The 13,060-nt window shown below is 40.3% G+C and overlaps 1 protein-coding gene across 2 annotated transcripts in view; it reads left to right on the top strand.

Moving 5' to 3' along the window:
• IGF2BP3 (insulin like growth factor 2 mRNA binding protein 3) overlaps nt 1-13,060 on the top strand; it is a 140,954-nt gene that overhangs the window by 20,351 nt on the left and 107,543 nt on the right. The gene's annotated exons all lie outside the window — the stretch shown is intronic.

A 13,060-nucleotide genomic window follows, 5' to 3' on the forward strand; every position in this document is an offset into this window, starting at 1 on the left:
CATGTAATGTCCTTAAAACAAGTCAAAATGATGCTCAGTATTGTGTGTGGCCTCCACGTGCCTGTATGACCTCCCTACAACGCCTGGGCATGCTCCTGATGAGGTTGCGGATGGTCTCCTGTGGGATCTCCTCCCAGACCTGGATTAAAGCATCCGCCAACTCCTGGACAGTCTGCGGTGCAACGTGACGTGACGTTGGTGGATGGAGCGAGACATGATGTCCCAGATGTGCTCAATTGGATTCAGGTCTGGGGAACGGACGGGCCAGTCCATAGCTTCAATGCCTTCATCTTGCAGGAACTGCTGACACACTCCAGCCATATGAGGTCTGGCATTGTCCTGCATTAGGAGGAACCCAGGGCCAACTGCACCAGCATATGGTCTCACAAGGGGTTTGAGGATCTCATCTCGGCACCTAATGACAGTCAGGCTACCTCTGGCGAGCACATGGAGGGCTGTGTGGCCCTCCAATGAAATGCCACCCCACACCATTACTGACCCACTGCCAAACCAGTCATGCTGAAGGATGTTGTAGGCAGCAGTTCGCTCTCCACGGCGTCTCCAGACTCTGTCACATGTGCTCAGTGTGAACCTGCTTTCATCTGTGAAGAGCACAGGGCGCCAGTGGCGACTTTGCCAATCCTGGTGTTCTGTGGCAAATGCCAAGCGTCCTGCACGGTGTTGGGCTGTGAGCACAACCCCCATCTGTGGATGTCTAGCCCTCATACCACCCTCATGGAGTCGGTTTCTAACCATTTGTGCAGACACATGCACATTTGTGGCCTGCTGGAGGTCATTTTGCAGGGCTCTGGCAGTGCTCCTCCTGTTCTTCCTTGCACAAAGGAGGAGGTAACGGTCCTGCCGCTGGGTTGTTGCCCTCCTATGGTCTCCCTCCACATCTCCTGGTATCTGCTCCATGCTCTGAACACTGTGCTGACACAGCTACCATTCTTGCCACAGCTAGCACTGATGTGCCATCCTGGATGAACTGCACTACCTGAGCAACTTCTGTGGGTTGTAGACACCACTTCATGCTACTGTACCTCTAGGGGTGAGAGCAATGGCAACATGAAAAAGTGACCAAAACAGCCAAAAAGGATGAGAACAGAGAAATGGTCTGTGGTCACCACCTGCAGAACCACTCCTTTATAGGGGGTATCTTGCTAATTGCCTATCATTTCTACCAGTTGTCTGTTCCATTTGCACAACAGCAGGAGAAATTAATTCACAATCAGTGTTGCTTCATAACTGGTCAGGTAGATTTCACAGAAGTGTTATTGACTTGGAGTTACATTGTGTTGTTTAAGGCTGTGTGCCCACTATGCGTTTTTCAAGCGTTTTTGCTGCGGAATTTCCACAGTGTAAACGCTTGCAAAACGCTTGGTAATCCGTGCCACATGATCCCCAATGAAAATCTGCATGTTCTGTGCCCATGCTGCGGAATTTTCCGCAGCGGATTTTCCTTGTGGAAAAATCCACAGCATGTCCATTATTTGTGCGTTTCTGCATGCGGATTTGAGGTCCCAATGCATTTGAAAAACGCAAGTCAAATCCGCATGTAAAAACATTGCAAAAAAAGCGTCAAAAACGCTTGTAAAATCCACAAGCGTTTTTGACTGCCAAGAACATGCAGAAACTTTCTGCTTCATTTATGCATTGTGGGCACATACCCTAAGTGTTCCCTTTATTTTTTTGAGCAGTGTATATACACCTTGCCACATGCTTCTTTTCCCTCAATCTCCACACTTCTCTTCTTTGAGGATATGTGTCCAAGATGCAGAATTGAAGCAGAAAATTTCTGCAGCGTTTCTGCATGTTCTTGGCAGTAAAAACGCTTGCGGATTTTACGTGTTTTTACATGCGGATTTGACTTGCGTTTTTCAAATGCATTGGTACCTCAAATCCGCATGCAGAAACGCACAAATAATAATGAACATGCTGCGGATTTTTCCGCAAGGGAAATCCGCTGAGGAAAGTTCCGCAGCAATGGGCACACAACATGCAGATTTTCATTGGGGATCATGAGGCACGGATTACCAAGCATTTTGCAAGTGTTTACGCTGCGGAAATTCCGCAGCAAAAACGCTTGAAAAACGCATAGTGGGCGCGCAGCCTGACAGTCAGAGAAGGGTGGAGATGGAATAAAACCAAGCTGTTGGGAAGGTGCATATAAATCAATGGCCCCACCATGAAGCACAGAGTGCCTGTATTTGATGTAAACAGTCATTTTGTGCCGACAGTCCCTTTTTAAGTGCACATTCACACTTGTTTTCCATCTATCTCATCCCTTCTATGGCTCTATAATGCTGAGTTGTCAAAGAGGAGGGTGGAGTGGTGGAGATGGGGTGGGGGGGTACATGTAGTTAGGAAGATGTGCTGATACTCCCTTTAAGTGTCTTTAATTACTTGTGGTCTTCCTTTGTGTCTTTTGTATTGGAAAGAGGTAGAAAATCCAGCTTCACAAACTTTTTTTTTTTTAAATATTTTCTTTATTGGTGAACAATAGTAATCCAGTGGAAAAATAAATGGTTAAAATTCAAACTTCATAGCATGGTACCAGGATCCATGGGGAAGGCATAGTATATACTGTAGATCTACGCGTTTTGGGTGTTTAAGACACTTGGTCATGAATTTGGAATTTTAACTATTTTTGTCACTGGATTACGATTACCCACCCTTTTAAAGAACGTTTTTTTTTTTTACCTCTTCCTGATAATCATTGTATCCAGGCATAGATGCTCCAAACTACATGGGAATTCTATGATGGTGAGCTGGATTTTTTTTCTCATTGTTATACTTGTGTATTAGAGCCTTAATAAAGTGTGTGTTTTGCATGATCGCTGTGCTCATTGGACTTATTTCCCTAGCTTTTGGTTCTTTTATTGGTGTGTACTTTTCTTCTATACTAGCATGTAGCGCCTAAAGTTTGCATGTTGGTTTGCGATGTATAGTAAATGCTGGAGAAGCGATGTTTACTGATTGCAGTTTCTAGTTGTTTTGTATGGTGAATACTTATTTGTAAACAGTTTTTTATTGTTGGGTTTTTAGATGAGCAGTAATCGGTGGGATCATGATAAACTGAGCAGATCATCGCAATTACTGTTGCATAATGTAATTAGGTCTTTAAATGTAAAGCAGAAGGTGAAAAAAAAAAATGCAAATTTTATGTCAAATGTTTTCTTTGACTATTTTACAAGTACTCTAATTGCCACATGTGATCTGATACATTATATGTGGGTTGCTTAGGAAGAGAGGTTACTGTAGCGCTGAGCATTATGTTCCTGATCCTCCTTCCCAGCTGCGGATAAATGTGAGTGCCGTGTGCGGATGTTACACACTGACCCGAGTAACTTTTCTTTATAGCAAACGTGTAATTCAGTGTGTAAATAAAATGAAAGTGAAGGCTGCTTTCTTGCTGTAACATATTGCAGACTAATGTAACGTTTCTCCTACTGTAAGTGATGGTGCCATGGAACAAGTCTCCATGACTACTGTGGATCAGTGTTGCACATGGGATGTGCTGATTTTTCTAGTGTTCTTTGTATTCTGTTCAGTGAAAGTACCAGCCTCCTGGGAGAATGAACCAGAATATGCATCATAGCTGTCCCTTCTTCCTGGAGAGATGAATCGTATTGGGAAATTTATTTTTGGTGACCATTTTTATATCTCCTACTTGGGTTTTCGTGTATGTGCTTATTAGCAGATAATTTCAGAAGCATTTTCTATGGGGAGTAGTTTAGTTTTTTCTGTGGGTGGGTCCATGTTTATGTTGCCTTTTTTTTATTTCATGCTTTTGATTTTAATTGAAATTGTAACATTTTGTAAAACTGCAGAGGTGCAGCATGCATTCATAAAGTCTGTTAAGATCATTAGTGATGAATCCAATTTGTAGTACTTGGGGCATATATTGCGTGTAGTGGTTTTGTAATCCAATGACTTCTGTGGTGACCAATGATTTTTGCATTTGGCTTTTAAGAGCGCCAATGATTTCAGATGGTTATTCTTTTTCTCTTAGTTTATAGTGTTAAGGGGTATTTTTCTCTTTTACGTTGCATCTTTCTGAAAACACACTGTACGATACTACTTGGTCCTATTTTACTTACACAATTTACCTTTTATAATGCAAAAAACATATTACCAGTCCCATTTATTTAATCTGATAATACACAATTACATACATGCACCTTTCTGTAGAATATGTATGTATAATTTTCTCTTTGTTAATTCTAGGAAGTCATATTGCATACAGCCACACTTAAAAATTTCCGATGTGTGGGACATGAATGTAACATTGAAAAAGAACAAACAAAATCCCTATAAACTTTCAGCAAAGCCTCAGTTTTTTGCCATAATTAGAATTTAACCAATCCCCAGATTTCTCATATCTGAGGAGGCTGGTGTACTTGTTTTATCTGAGTGTGTTATGGACACGAGTTCATTGTGTAGAGATTTTTTTTTTTTTTTTTTTTTTTAAGTTTTTACATTTGGCTGTCTAGAAATGGAGTCCTTGAAAGTTTCTAAAAAAACAAACAAACCACCCTTGCAGCAATCTGTATCAGAAATTGGTTTAAAGCATATAGAATAGGAAAAGTTTACATGGATTCTGAACTGACAGAAGTTTATACATCTGCGGCTATGTTCATAACCTTTTTTTGCCACGTTTGTAGCTCCGACGAGGCTTCCATCTGACGCCCTAAACAATGGGATTTGGACAGAACCTCCATTTAAGCCAATCACTATATTGAGGCAAGTGCAGTCACTTTGTGCTTTTCTGGTGACCGTTCCAGCAGTGTACATCTTTTTAGGAGGACACAAGTGTGCACTTTTTTTTGTCAATCTATAAAACAAAACTGCCGGAATGGCCAATTTCTTCATAGTTCTAGCTGCAGTATATTCCCTCCAATGCGTACAGCGGCTTGACATATGTTTTCTAAATTTCCATCATGGTTAAAAGCCTGACAAAACTGCCCACAAGTATTAAAACATTGGTATTTTTAATGACCGTGGGCTGTATCTACTCTAAATCTGTTTTGTGACTGTTCCTTTTACAGCCAATAGCAATTGAAAGCCGTGCCTTTCAGTCGATTGCATAGAGATCACTGTTCTTGATTATCTTCCTAGAAACATCCTGCAGTCATATAATAAGGCTTTGATAATCTGTGTGGATTTCATAATGAGGATTTTACAATAGTTTTAGCATATGCTGCATAGCTGCTTACAGCCTGCTAAATTCACATTTATCATACAGTGGTGTTGTGGCCACAAAGTTTAGGCTCTTGGTCACATTGTAGAGTCCAGCAAGTTAACCTTTATGTACTGATATTGTTTTTCTTCTGATCCGAGACCTAATAACTCCTGCACTTGCACACTATTATTACATTTTTTTCATTCGTGTGTGGTGCTGTGATTTATTTTACATTAATTTTAGTGTTCAGAACAGATCTGTTTTATGCAGGTATGTGCATATTTCTGTAGAACTGTACTTTCCAATATTATCAAGCTGGCCACTTAGAAACAATATATAGATCATGTTTATTCCCCTTTTTCCAATATTTTTTGCCAATCCTGTAATATGTAAGTAGAGTGTGCTTTGTTGCTGGGTGTAAATCTTAGTGGCAATACACATCAGCTGACTATCTCTTCTGGTGGCCACCCCTGCTCCAATGGACATGAATGCTCATTTTCCCTGAGTGTGCACCAGTTCTGTTTAGGGAGAGGGGAATATTCTGCTGCCAGACAAAAGATACAGGTATTTAAATTCAAAATGATGATCATTCTCTACACCGACCTCTGTTCAGGGAGTGGTAGGAGATCCCCTTCAACATTAGTTGACTATTGATTTGAATAGCAGGCGGATGTGCAGTACCCTGCCGCGGCCACTATTGAATGGCCTGCTCCGCAAGTGAGCATGCCCGGCCGCCGATAACAGCTGATTGGACGGAGTGCCAGGTGTTGGACCCCGAACGATCAGACATTGATGATCTATCCTAAGGATAGGTCATCAATGCTGAAGAGTTGACAACCTCTTTAAGCTGCATTTACACTCGCTGATGAGGCTTATAATTGGGAATGAGCTTGTTTACCAATTGTTGGGCTTGTCTAAACACTACAGGCTGCCAATCGCCTGATGAACAAGCGTTTTGCTTTTCAGTTGCCTAAAAATCATTTTCCTCGGCAGCACATAGTCTTTTGTATACAGGGACAATGACAGTCGAGGCGCACAGAATCGTTGTATAAATGATCATTCTGTGTGCATGAACATGTGGCCAACTTGTTGGGTGTGTTTCGCCAGGTGATCAAGGCCGTCTAACGACCGCCGTTCAGGAGTCATTTGATAGCTTGTTTTATACTAGTCGACTTCCTTGCAGACACAGGCACAATTTAACACAGGACGATATGTTGATGAACTATGGGCCCGATTACCGTATTTGTCGGACTATAAGACACACCGGACCATAAGACGCACCTAGGTTTTAGAGGAGGAAAATAGAAAACAAAATGTAGTCACGATGCACTGTTAAGGGGGAGGGGTCTGCTGCTGACACTGGTATAGCGGTAATGTCCCCCAATTCTGTTAATATCCCCCATCCTGGTATATATGCCCCCCCTTCCTATTATGCATGGCACCCCTCATCCCTATCACGCTGCACATAAAAAAATAAATAAAGTTTTCTACTGACCTTCCTTCCCTGTGCTGCGTCCTGCTCTGCTGCCAGCACTGATCTCACCATTTGAGCCGCGCATGACATGCCTGTCATGCGCCCTCACAAGGTGAGATGATCTGCCAGAATAGTCACTGCTCCCCATGCCGGGACTGTGTGTGTGGGGAGCAGTGACTTCATGCTCCTTAATAGCCGGCACACAGTGTAGCCGCAGCACGGCTCCTGCTTCTGCCGGGCGATCGCGTGTGCCCGCTATTAAAGGGCATGAATATTCACCCCTCTCCACGCCAATGGGAGTGGAGAGGGGTGAATATTCATGCTCTGTAATAGCGGGCACACGCGGCTACACTGTGCTGGCTATTAAGGAGAATGAATATTCATTCATGGGCGTGGGGAGCACTGAATATTAATTTTCTTTCGCAGCGGGGACAGTGTAGGCTGCAGCAGGCGTCTGCTGCTTCCTTTGCCCCGCCGCTACCGCTCCCCCCAGTGTGTGTATACGTCTCTCTCTCCCCCACTTTCCTCCAAAATTTTGGAATTAAAAGGTGTGCCTTATATTCCGAAAAATTATGTAATCAAGTCCAGTCTTGATGAGGTGGCGCGCTGGCATTTGACACTTCTGATTCATAAAGAGGAGCACACCTCTTCTTGAATCTGGAGTTTTTGACAAGTGGCGTGCCCTATGCCAGAAATCTCACCCTAGTCAGGTACTGGAGTGAGGTTTCTGGCATACAGAACACCACAGCTTGTCATGAATTAAGCGAGCTGTAGCGTCACATACCCCGAACCAGCTCCTCCCATTTCAGTGGAACAGGGAGAAACTGAAAAAATGTTGCCCCTAAATTTTGCAACTTTTCAAAGCTTTTACAGAAGAATTTTGGCAAGAAAGTTTTGGTGAATTGGGACTTCAGACTTTTAAGAAAGCATAAACATCATTTCACTCAACAAATGAGTTTTACTTTTTTCATCGGGTAATTTCATTGGCCAATGTAAATGCACCATTTTAGTTTTTTTCCTTATGTTATAGAAGTGATGATTAAAAATAAAAAAATAGAAACAAATAAATTAAAAAATTGCATTTCCTGAAACTTATGGTAGAATTTCTTTTTGTTAGTAATATAGTGCCATTGATTCCATTGTGCTGTACATAATGAAGTGTTATATACCAAATACAGATATCACTTAAAATAAACAAACTAACAATGATAGACTGGTACAGAGGGAAGAGGACCCTGTCCTTGTGGGCTTACATTCTACAGGATGCAGTAGCTCCGATGTTGCTGAGGTGGCAGCAAGCAAGGTCTTGGCTGACTGTAAGCTTGTTTTTAGAGATGGGTTTTCAGGATCCAAATGTGTCGGCTAATCGGACGTGTTGAGGCACAGAATTCCATAGGATGGAAGGTATTCGGGAGAAGTCTTGGAGGCGATTGGTGGGAGGAACGAATGAGTGTGGAGGAGAAAACGAGGTCTTGGGAGGACCGAAGATTACGTAAGGGAATATATCGGGAAATTAGTTCGGAGATATACGGGGGAGAAAGGTTATGGTGTGGGTTCATTGCGCTGTTATGTTTTACACAGTATATTGTACTTATTATAACATGAGAGATTTCAAATTCTGCCCAGATGGTTGAGTTCAACGGGGTTTTCTGGTCTGAAATGAAAAGTCTGCACTGTGGAGTCGGAGTCTGTGTAAAATGGACCGACTCCTAAAATATGTAATACATTTGGTACAGTAATTCAATGTAGTTTGTGGGGAATATTTTTCATAACAATTTGGGAAAGTTATGAAATGTCCTATTCCTGATCTAAGGGTCTAGACTTTTAGTTGAGATGAATCTGTGCTACAGTAAATTTATCACTTAAACATGAGCCATGTATGAGGGAGTTAGTCGGAACTTTGGCTTACCGACTCCACAGCCCTGGTCTGCAGTCACTTAGTGCAGACTGCTGAATGGCGACAGTGTGTGATGTGTGCACTGTCATGATTCCCCTTTTATACACCAAGCAAGTGGGTGGTCACGTCCCGACTAGTCTCATTCGGCTTCTCTCAATAGAATTAGAGTAGCTGGATGAGACCAATAGGCATGTGACTGCAAATATGCAAAACTCATACAGTTGGCCATGTTACCGCCTACTAGCTCTGGGCATACAAGGAAATCGTGACAATGTGCTGTTACGATTCTGCAGTCAGTGTGATTTCAGACTTTACTTCTCAGACCGGAAAACAATTTTAAATACAGCAGTTTTGCAACAATTAAATACAGTTGTGGAAAACTTTTAGTAGAAGAGGCTTAGCCTCTGACTATAAGCTATCCACTAAGGTTAGCTTCACAATAATACAGTGCTCTTCGCTGAGCACTATGTTAAAACGCTGTGGCTTTTTTTTTTTTTCCCCGGAATTCAAACATTAACCCCAACACACTGCTCTCTGCTGAGCATTACATTAGTGTGAACCCAGCCTAACAACAAGCTGACAGTCTTTCAAGTATAGAAAAATTTAAATTCTAAAAATCAGATTCATTATTGCATCTTTTTTATTTTTATTAATTTATGCATGTTTTACGTGTCATTCTTTAAATTTGCACCTTTTTAAAGTCTATTTTATGTGTTCGCCTGTTTCTATTTTTTCTCGTGTGTATTAATTTTTAATGTTTTGTTTTAATGGGTGGCTGATCAATTTATGAATTTTGTGCAATTTTTTTTTTTTTTTATGTATTCCAGTCCCAGTTTATGTATACATATGAGATTTTTGCACAAATTGTGTGACATTTTAGCAGAACATGCAGCTTTTTGCACTATTAGAAATGAAAATGGTGACTATTTAAAAAAAAAAAAAATTTGTTCAAAATTCGTAACTACGTTCTCCATTTCAAAGACATCTGTCACAAGGTTTATAGAAAACTGTTTTTTGTAGTGCACTTTCCATTAGCCATAAAACTGGCTTTCTAGTCTGGTGTTCCTGAATGAATTAGAGCTTGCATCATCAACTATGTAAGATGATTATTCACAGCGACTGGTCCCTGCTTACTTTTTCCTCCATCTGGCTCTGCTTGGATGACATGGACTTCTATACACAGATATAGAGTTTGACCTGTGGGTCAAGAAGAGCTGGGTGGGGATAAGTCAGCGGGCACCAACCTCTATGACTAGTCATCTCAATTTCCTCCTTTTTGTGTATGGGGAAAAAAGCATTTTGTGAAGCCACTAGGAAGGTGACTAATGTTAGCAGATCAGCTGACTAATCTTTTGGGAAGATCTGACTTCTAAATTCCAACTACTTTACACCACTTTATACTTGCAGCAAAACTGACCATGTCTGCCCCTTTGACCCATAGGATTATGAACGGACTTTTGCAACCATGTGTAGGCCAAAAGTGCATTTATTGGGGGGAAAATAGTAGATTAAGAGCAAGTACTGACTTGTCCATGGCACTCCAATCAAGATGAATTTAGATTTTGTTGATATAGTTTAATTTAAACAGCTAAATATGTAGTACATGACTGTATTAATACTGCATACAACGCTCATAGCTGTGAGGCCCTTATGTGGCCTCTATACAAGTGTCAGAGACCTTACTAAACCAATCCAGACATGGTTGTTTATTGTATATTTTAGTTTTTCTTCTTATGCATTCTATACAAAGTAATTTTGAAGAGGGGGGGGCATGTTCCTTTTGTGTGCATTATGAATGTTATGTTTGGCTTCGTTCTCTTCTAGAAGCATTATGTGTAAGGGACATGTGCTCAGCATATACAGCAACTGATGAGGGACCACACAGCAATTTACTAGGAAACTTTTGTCCCCTTGTGTTGCCATGCATCCACTGCCGTGTGCATGAGTCCTAAGGGTATGTTCATGTTGAGGCTTTTGATGTGGCTTTTGGAGCAGATTCTGCTCTAAAATCTGCTAACCCCTCTTCAAATTCTGAGTAAGTTTCCCATTGAATTTTGTAGAAATAGATACCTATAGTGGCAATTTTTTTTTTTTTTTTGTTTTCCATGCTAAGAAAAGTAAACTTTTGAAATGTTACTGTTGGAAAAGTCCTTAAAATTTGACTACTGAATCAATAGAAGCAGAAAAAACATGTACATAAAAAATCACCCAAAACTTTGATTTGTATGTGGATTGTTTCAATGAGAAAAATTTACATGAAGAGAAATGTGAACATGCCTGTAGGCTGCAGTTACATGTTGCGGTGGAAAAATCTTCAACATGCTGAGTGACGCAGATTGTAGACAATGGACATGCGGTGAATGCCTGTTTCGCTGCATAACTAGATGTTGTATGTGTGTAAGAAAAATAAATGTTATATTGTAAATGATATACATACCGATTAGTTATATATTATGGTGTAATGAATATTTTATTTTTTCAATTTCATCCACAAAGTGTATCTGACCACTGAAGTCTCAAATTTGGCATTTTGGCGCAGCTTTCATTGTTGCGCTTTTGCAGAGTCTGAACTTGGTGAAAAAGTTGTTTGTTCATCCTTGTGTTATGATCCGAAGTTTATCTAGAATCCTGGAAAATCTCTTGATGCATTAACAGGGCAGACATTTTCCTAGGGTTCCTGTCAGATTTCCTGAAGGACACTGCAGTCAGCCGATCCTCAGCCAAAAGTGGCTGACTAGATGAAATGGCAGCTTTGGAATGGAAAGTGTCAGCTGATGCCCATTTTATGTGCATAATGTCTTTCTAAAATACATAGGCGTAACATTTTTTAAAATTTTTTTTCAATATTCAATCTGATTTAACAGTGCTTTGTGGCTGCTTCAGATTTTCCAGTTCAAGTGATTACATTAATTGTGTATTGTGCTAGGCTGGCAACATTACACTAAACCAGTAAATCCTTTCCAAGTATATCCAGTTTCCTGTCTTTCATATCAATTTATAGGGTACGTTTTTCCAAAGGGCTTTGTCCATTTAACAGATCTTACAGCATGGCAAATGGGCAAACTAGAAATGTATAACCTGTATAATAAGACACCACGATAAAATATCTGAACGTCTGATATACCATGTACAGACCCCATCATTGGCATCACTCTCAATAATGTGTGTGATTCAGCATTTGTTCCATACTGTGACTATTTGCCACTGATCTTAAAAATAAATTAAAATCTATAATTGCATGACTTATTTTTACACTGGGATTTCTTGGCGGTGTACCAAATTCTAGATGTTTGTTTTTTTTTTCGTTTATTTTTGCAAACCATCAATTAACTGTTTTTACATATTTAGTTATTTTTGGATCTTACAATTTTTAAATTTTTAACATGTCTGAAAATCTGTAATTACCACTCATGAGGGTAAAATTATAATCTAGGATTGTTTACACGTTGAGATCGACTTCTAACAGGTTGTATGCCATTTTCTTTGACTGATCAAAGTGCTTGGATGTGTTTTTAACTCCTTTATTAAACTTATACAATTCATTAGTTTATAGTATTTGTTTGCCACATACATTGACTATTAGACTAAGCAACATGTTTTTGATCACTCATTTATGAAGTGAAGCTATGGTGACTGTACATGTAATGTATTTATGCAATAAAAAAAAAATCCTATGTTGCACTTTTTTTTTTTTTTTCTTCCTAGTTTTACATTTGATTTCTGCCCTCTTCACCGCAGGCTTGTAAAATGTCACCTAAGTTGAGCTAAGGTCTACAAGATGCCATTGTCTCATGCTACAGAAACGATTCATATGTAATATCCACAATGAAGTTCTGTTTTGTAGCTTGCTCCTACATCATTTGTGGCTTTCCCCTCTCTGCCACACTTCTGCAACAAGGTTTTTACTGTGAAATGCTACCATAAGCCTTGCCTATAAACTGAAGATTTACAATCATTCTCAATATTATTTTTCATAGAGGGTGTACACATTGCCATCCTTGTGCACTCTGTTGCTGTTCAGAGCATATACATAGCCATGTTGAAATCCATGAGAAATATGCGAGATTCAGTCTCCTGAGCACACAGACGAGCCTTTTACACGGTGTCCTGATTTAAAAAAAATTCTGTAAGATTATTGAGCCATTTACACGTTAAAAAAAAAAAAAAAAAAATTAAATATATATTGATGTCTTATGTTGCTGTGTAGTCGCTGGAGGAGAAAAACACAAAACAAAACTGAGTGGTAATAACTCTGCCACTAGTCGTGCAACCCCCATTTTTCCATTTCTACCAAACCATTGATCTTATAAATTGGGCCCCACTGTTCCCAAGGCAACGTAAGCTGCTGCACTTCCAGAATGGGCAGGATTATATAGTTGGCGTTCATGGTGGGGGAGGGGGTGTAAGAGGAAACTCTGCATCCTGATGCTTAATGTAAAGGAAGTTGACATGCACATGATTGTATAGCACAAACGTGGGCCTGCGAGGATTATGCTCAGCCATT

The sequence above is a fragment of the Phyllobates terribilis genome, unplaced genomic scaffold (assembly GCF_046119375.1).
Source record: "Phyllobates terribilis strain yellow unplaced genomic scaffold, ASM4611937v1 Scaffold_4__5_contigs__length_816908805, whole genome shotgun sequence".
In the NCBI taxonomy this organism is placed as follows: domain Eukaryota; kingdom Metazoa; phylum Chordata; class Amphibia; order Anura; family Dendrobatidae; genus Phyllobates; species Phyllobates terribilis.